Genomic DNA, 7,861 nt, shown 5'->3' with positions numbered 1-7,861 from the left:
AAACTCACAACACACACTAGCGCTCAAGCGCAGCAGAGAGTGAGATCGAGCGCATGCATGTGCTCGAGAGCACAACCTTCGAATCGAGCGCACTTGTGCGCTGGAGCAACAGAGTATATAGCCAGACTCCTTTTTCAACCCAAATTAGGTTTTCCAAATCGATCACTGATTTTACTAGGTTTACTAGGGCTTCTTGGTTTTTCCTCAGCCTATAAATAGACCTCTAGACCACACAATTAAATAGACAATTCCAGAGAGGAGAATTTGGAGCTATTTCCAGGAGTCGTTTCCGGTTTCTTCTTTTCTTTTCTTTTATTTTTAGTTTTAATATATGTAGCTAAATATTTTGTTAGGGGCTAGATTGAAGCCCTAATCATGTCTTTTCAGGATTTCAATATTGACTCCTTTGTTACAATAATATTGGTATATTTAAATTGGTTATTTTCTTGTTTATTGAATTCCTCATGTGAATGTGCCTAATCATCATATGCATATGTTTGGATCTGTTAATTGAGTCAATTTGGATAACCGAGTCCTGAGCTTAATAAAGTGACCAATGAATCTCATCACGGGTTCTTGGGGTAATCAACATGGAAAACTAGGAGTAGATACAATGGCTCCAATACAATTTTTGAAGTATGGCCAATACCGTTCATCATCACGAATTTTGCTTGAAACATCCTTAAACTCCCTATCAATAGAATTAATAATGTCAATCGCCATTCTCGAAACGGCCATTAAAACACTAGTATAATGTCTACTAATTGTTTCTCCTGAATGTTGAAACCTTTCTTGCACTATTCTATTCCCAAACCCATGGCCTAAAGTATTCAAAAACATAGCCACTAACTCTTCAACAGTTAATTTCCTAGTACCTCTTAAACGATATCTCTCCTTCAACTATTTACACAAGTAAATGAATACGTGTATTTCCATTCTAAAATTTTGGTTACACCTATCAGGATTACCTTATAGAATCTCCATAACCCACTTATAACCTGTTTGAGAAGAGGTCTTACAAGGTTCCTTTGCAATATATGGCATATAATAGTTTTCAACAAATTCTACTACTGCAGCTGCTAGAATAAAAACATCATTTTCATTTTCCTCTTCATCATAATCACTATCACTTGTATCATCTTGAGTGCTATAATCACTATTGTCCATGTCTGTAAGGAAAAAAAATAAAGAAATAATAAATATATAAGCACCCATAAAAATAAGAAAAAGAGATATCTACGTAGTTATAAAATATTATAATATATTCACCTTAGCACACAAATCAACAAATAAAAAAAATAACATTCAAATAAATCCTTAAAGCTTTTCAAATAGTTCATAACAAAACAACTTTAAAAAATAAAAACATTATTCCATGCTACGACGGTTAATTTCTCTATTTTCCATTCGCTTAATAAAGTCAATCTGCAACCATGGCTCTTTAATAGTCACAAACATCTCTCTTTGTGATCTCTTAAGAAATACTTCTATTGCAAACTTAAGGATGTCAATGTCATTTTCTCTTTCAGCAATACCCCGAACAACATCCATAACCTCTTCAATATTACATCCAGGTTTATCGTAACTCTTAGATGTCAATGTATTCTTATTTTCTATTACATCACAAGTCCGATTCAAATGTTGACTAACGATTTGAACTCCTTTCTTTCTTTTCTTACAATGAACTGCAAGACCAAACTTCTTATTTCTTTTCCCGCGTATCTAAATCAGCAGGAATATCATCAATGCCATGTGTATTGAGCTTTGGTTCATCATCCAAAACATCTAAACCTTCTACAATATTGTCATCTTCATCAAGCATTACATCTATAGCATCTATGGCACCAATATCATTAGGAACCAATCCTATGGATGGTGCCCAAGATCCCTCCCCGGAGGGAGTTATATCTCTAAACAATATTTTCACCTTCATAGCATAAACCAAACCTGACGTGCGAAACTTGGTTGCTTCTGGAACTTCCTATATTTAAGTATATGTAAAAATCAATAATAAAACAATTTTTAAATCATTTAAACAAAAACAAATAAGTACAAATATAGTACCTGCAATTTTTTTTCCCACCAATCATCGAGCGTATCAATTGTCTTTTTCACCGGATCCCATCCAAGGCCAGTTTCCTTGCCTATCAATCTCTTCCAAATGTTCCACTCTTTTTCAAACTATCCCACTTGTTCTTTAGTTGTTCATAGCAATATTGTTTTCCAGTTTTTTCAATAAATTTATCTATCACATTTTTCCATCCTGTCTTATTGAAATGTGTTCCTGGGCAGTTACCAGCATGAATCTTAGTAATACATATATCAAGATAATCTTCTAACATTTTTTTAGTCCAAACTACTTTTTTTATCTGAGTATCTGCAGTAGCAGCAGCAATGTTGCTTTGACCTTTTTTTACTCATGTTTATCACACAATAAATAAGCTGATAAAATCATAAATAAAAAAAATATGTTAAACACTATTAATAATTAAAAATTTGTTTAAAGTAATCAACTGATGATAGAGTGCAGAAATTCATATTTACATGAATAATATGTATGTCCATCAAACAAAAGGGCAACAAAAAAAAAAAAAATAATGGAACCAAGTTTCTGCAATAGGAAAATACATTATACTATAATTATTATAATGGTTTCTCATGAACTTTTATGCAATAGAATTTTTTTTTAAATTTATTTCTTTTAAGATATTGGATGCTAGCTCCTATTCTTGAGTTCTAGCACGTCAGTCTTGGGAAGTGTGAAATGAAATGGAAGGTAGATTTTAATTTTCTGATTTTACACATTTTTGCGGAGAAGGGATCTGGAACGTTAAACCTTGGGCACGGACGGTTTGGATCTTTTGGTGATATATTTGTTCCCTTCATTCTCGAAAAGATTGGATCTTTTTCACCTAAACCCAACTCACTTCCCCTCCCACCCAGCCATTCACTCTCGTCTCTTAGCCCAGGCCATGGATTTGTTGTAAGTCTCATACTCTTCAATCACTCTCAAACCCATCTTTTATCACACACACCCAAAACCTTCAATCACTCTCAAACCTTATCTCTCCTTTATCTTCTTCCCTTCTATTCTCTATATTATTCGATCTTCATCTATATTTTTCCTATGTGTTCTGTAGATATGTGTTTTATTGGAAAAAAAAATGAGCAAAAGCAAAATCAAACGGAGCTTTAAATCACCTGTGACGAGATAACAATTCTGCCCGGATTTCCCTCGCTCTGGAGCAGCTCAAACCACGGCAACGAGAAGGACAAATCGAGCATGTTTGGGAAAAGATGCTTATATACAGGTATGGTTGTTATTACGTGAAATTCGTAAGGATATATTTGTCTGTGCATATATTTCATTAACCATAAAACCGCGGCGCGCCTTTCTTCCAAACGCACGTTTGAGTAGAAGCCTCGATATCCAGCTTTGAGGCAAACGTGTGTTTGGAACGTTTGAAACCTCAAAAGCCCTTTCGATTGATTTTATCAAACGACCATGATTTTTCTGAAATAGGCTTTTCAGGCTCTATAAGCGTGTTTTGGGTCTGTAACCACAAACCCAAACATGCTCTTAAACTAGATTGCTCTATCAAATTCAGCTTGTAATTGGACTCTTTCTTTCAAGACACTTCAAATGATGATTGCACCATCTTAAAAGCATAAACATGGAGGGTTTTGCAGCAATGATGACAAGAAAAATGAAGAAGTTAGAGAAAGAAATGTTGCAGTATTAAGAAACTCTTGGATTGTAACATTTTTGTATGTTTGTACCTCTTTGAGGATGATGACAAAAAAAACAAATAATGTACCTTTCTTGAAGTTGATTTTTTGTGTTAATATGTATTGTGTTGAAAATTATGTAATACTTGAAAGTTGATACTCAAGTAATGGAGAGTTAATTTGTTATGTAATGGGAGTTAAGTCTGTTTGTTATGACAATTTGACACATGAAAAACAGTGGGAAAGCTTATGCAACATTGATCCATGGTTTTCCTATCCACAGTAATTATATTTACACCCACAGTCCATGAGTTTCTCTAATAGCCCCAATCTTGGTTATTTCATCTAATTAACACCATTTTATCAAATCCCAAATCTGTCAGCCACAGCAATACCACCATGTCAAAACAATTGAGGATTTCCACTTTCTTTTTCCATATTTTTGTACCATACTCAACCTTCACATGCAGTTGAACCCATGCATCAAAATCCACAATAAAATAAAGCACAATGCTTCATAACGATAATCAAATTCAATTACACGACTAAATTTTCACTAACACCAGCAACAATATACATAATCAGGTACACAATTTAGGAATTGAACCATTTCATAAATTTGTGTAGTGTATATATTTTGAACCTTTCTTCATTTATAAATTTGTGTAGTAAATATATTTATGACCAAACAAAACAATTACAATAAATACTCCAGTAAAAACTGAATCACAGGTACTAAACATCTTCACAAACATCTAAAACTAAACTTTTGTACACCAACAAAAGTCATCAACACTAGAGACGTTGGCAAATTCCAAGTGTAGCAGAGATTCACATTTTTCTATACAACCCAAAATTGCCTATTGTCTTTATCATGAATTCGTCCATATATATGATCTCTCCATGCAGCTGCATTAAGGTCTTTGGGCATGCTTCATTTCATAGTATGTCTGCACAAAGCATTTATTCAATAAGAATATAATTGGGAAAGCTGAAGATCATATTATTGAAATTATGGATACACATAGAGCATATAAACTAGAGTAATATTAAGTGGACACGAAAAAACAAAACAGTTTTGTTGAATGTTTATACACAATTACCAAAGGAAATAAAGAATAATGTAGGTATGTGAGAAATACTAGATGAAATCAAAGAAGAAAAAAAACCTCTTTTCTGGTTAGGTGGTGGGTCGTCGATGGGAGTGGTGTCGGTAGTTTTGTGGTGGGTCATCGGTGGTGGCGTTGGGTGCTGCTGGGCGTTCGTCAGTTTTGTATATGACTAAGACAAACACAAATCATTTCTCAAAATTTTCATAAAATTTCATAAAATCTTCATAGTTAAGTTAAACAAACGGGCATCATTTCTCAAAATCTTCATAAAATTGGGATTTGGGTATCAACTGAATGCCCAAAATCTATGAAGACTCAACCAACGCAAATCGTCAAAAAATTTATTCAAAATCAAACAAAACAAAGCATGGGGTGGGCGTCGCCGGTGGCAAAAAGTCAGAGATCGAAAGAAAGGGAAAATGCGAACCGTGTCGTTTAGCGGGTGTCGCTGAAAGAGAGAGAGAGAGAGAGAGAGAGAGAGGAGCTAGGGAGAGAAGCACCGGATGGTAGACTATTATGGGCCTAATCATGGTTAATATATTTAATTAGTGGTTACAGAATTAATGTGTTTAGTATTTGTGAGTTACATAATTGGGGTTAATTGTTTATGGGTAGTTATTGTTAGTAGGCAGTTATCTTAGGGAAGGTTAAGTGTTAGTGGGTCTCAACCGTAGAAGTTATCACATGTTGTGTTGTGGGTAGTTATTTTTAGCATTTGGTATTGTATTTAAAGCTTGTTAATATTGCAATGAAAGTATCGAAGTAATTGAATTAAAACCCGTGAGGTTATACCCGTGTGCTAGAGGAGGGATTGGCCCCTTGAAGTACCGAAATTGTTATCTTTATTGTCTTTTATTGTTATTTCTTTACAAATCACATCACTAAATATCCACGATCATTACAAGTGGTATCAGAGCCATGTTCCTGCGACATGGCAAAAGATACACAAATTTCCAAGTTAGTCGAAGCAATGGTTACGCTCAAAGAAGAAGGTGCATTTGATAACCCTTTTAGAGCTCTCATCAGTCTTAAACAAATATCAACAGTGGAGAAGTATTGATCACAGTTTGAAGTACTATTTGAATTAAAACCCGTGAGGTTATACCCGTGTGCTAGAGGAGGGATTGGCCCCTTGAAGTGCCGAAATTGTTATCTTTATTGTCTTTTATCGTTATTTCTTTACAAATCACATCACTAAATATCCACGATCATTACAAGTGGTATCAGAGCCATGTTCCTACGACATGGCAAAAGATACACAAATTTCCAAGTTAGTCGAAGCAATGGTTACGCTCAAAGAAGAAGGTGCATTTGATAACCCTTTTAGAGCTCTCATCAGTCTTAAACAAATATCAACAGTGGAGAAGTATCGATCACAGTTTGAAGTACTATTTGAGGTAATATCCTGCGGAATCCTCGAAAGTTTGACTAAGGAGTTTTGGTTGCGTATGTTCATCGGTGGTCTTAAGGGGGAGGTAAGAATTATTCTTGCCATTTGGAAGCCATCCTCATTGCAAGCAGCATTTGGGCTGGCCAAATTGCAATATGAGAAGGTTCTAAGAGAAACCTAGACCACATGCACGAAGAACTTATAGAAATTGAGAGCTAAGAAATTGATGAAGTGCATGAAGAAAAACTCACACAAGTGCAGCCGCAAGGGATGATCCTTGTTGGAATGTCTTTTTCCGATTCTGATTCGTCAACATTAATCGTTGTTGCATCCAATACAACCATTGTTCCTAGCAGTCAAGGAGATGGTCCAACTATTGAAGATGACAAAAAGCTCAATGATGAAGAGAAGTGTGTCCAACCAACCAGTGAATAGAATGAGGTTAATGATGAGCAAGGATCTACTTCTTTATCACTTGCAAGGGCATGTATGGAATGGCTAATAGCCTGGGCTAGGCTGAATTTGGTTAGGAATGGATCTATTCATTCTACACCTTGTGGGCAAGGTGCTTTGAAGGGGTGGAGTTTGTTATGGGTCTAATCATGGTTAATATATTTAATTAGTGGTTATAGAATTAATGTGTTTAGTATTTGTGAGTTACATTATTGGGATTGATTATTTATGGGTAGTTATTGTTAGTGGGCAATTATCTTAGGGAAAGTTAAGTGTTAGTGGGTCTCAACCGTAAAAGTTATCCCATGTTGTGTTGTGGGTAGTTATTTCCAGCATTTGGTATTGTATTTAAAGCTTGTTAGTATTGCAATGAAAGTATCGAAGTAATTGAATTAAAACCCGTGAGGTTATAGCCATGTGCTAGAGGAGGGATTGGCTCCTTGAAGTGTCAAAATTGTTATATTTATTGTCTTTTATTGTTATTTCTTTACAAATCACATCACTAAATATCCACGATCATTACATAGACGACGGCTCCGATCTCGTGCAGTGGGTGGGCGTGGGCATCGCCGAAAGCCAAAGGAGTGGGGTGGGGGAGAGGGAGCAGAGTTGTTGGGGGAGAGAGCTTTTTTTTTTTTTCATTTGGGGCTGAAGGGATAACGTGGGTCTTTTCATTAAAAAAAAAAAAAAAACTTAACTGCAACTAGTAGAAGAGAAATGATGTCAACAGGGAAGAGAGAAGAGAGAATTTTTTTCATTTTAAAATGGTTGCCACGTAGGTTTTGATGGGCAAAATGTGGTCTCTTGATTGCATTCTAGCATTTCTCTTAAATTATATACACCCACACACACGTAGCACACCTTCAAATTATGATTATTGATTAGTTTTTTAAATTAATTACTAATCAGAGAAAAAACCTGGTAAGATTTATGATTCATTAGTTTATACAAATATTAAATTGATCCTTGGATTTTTACCTTTTGTTCATGGAGTGACAATTAGTGTTACAATTTTGTTAATGAAAAATACAAATAAATAAAAGAAAATGAAATCATTTTTCTTTTTCACTTATAAAATGATATTTGCTTATGAATAATATTACTTCCTAAGAGTGAGTATTTTTCTCTGTATCATATGATGTGGATTATTAGAGGGTCAATTATGGATAGGATAAGA

At 34.8% G+C, this 7,861-nt stretch overlaps 1 pseudogene; it reads right to left on the bottom strand.

Moving 5' to 3' along the window:
* Positions 1 to 1,368: 1,368 nt before the first annotated feature.
* LOC148585828 (L10-interacting MYB domain-containing protein-like) lies at positions 1,369 to 2,994 on the bottom strand (annotated as a pseudogene).
* Positions 2,995 to 7,861: the final 4,867 nt, after the last annotated feature.

The sequence above is a fragment of the Corylus avellana genome, chromosome 5 (assembly GCF_965113065.1).
Source record: "Corylus avellana chromosome 5, dhCorAvel1.hap1.2, whole genome shotgun sequence".
Lineage (NCBI taxonomy): Eukaryota > Viridiplantae > Streptophyta > Magnoliopsida > Fagales > Betulaceae > Corylus > Corylus avellana.
This window is presented reverse-complemented; position numbering and strand designations above follow the sequence as displayed.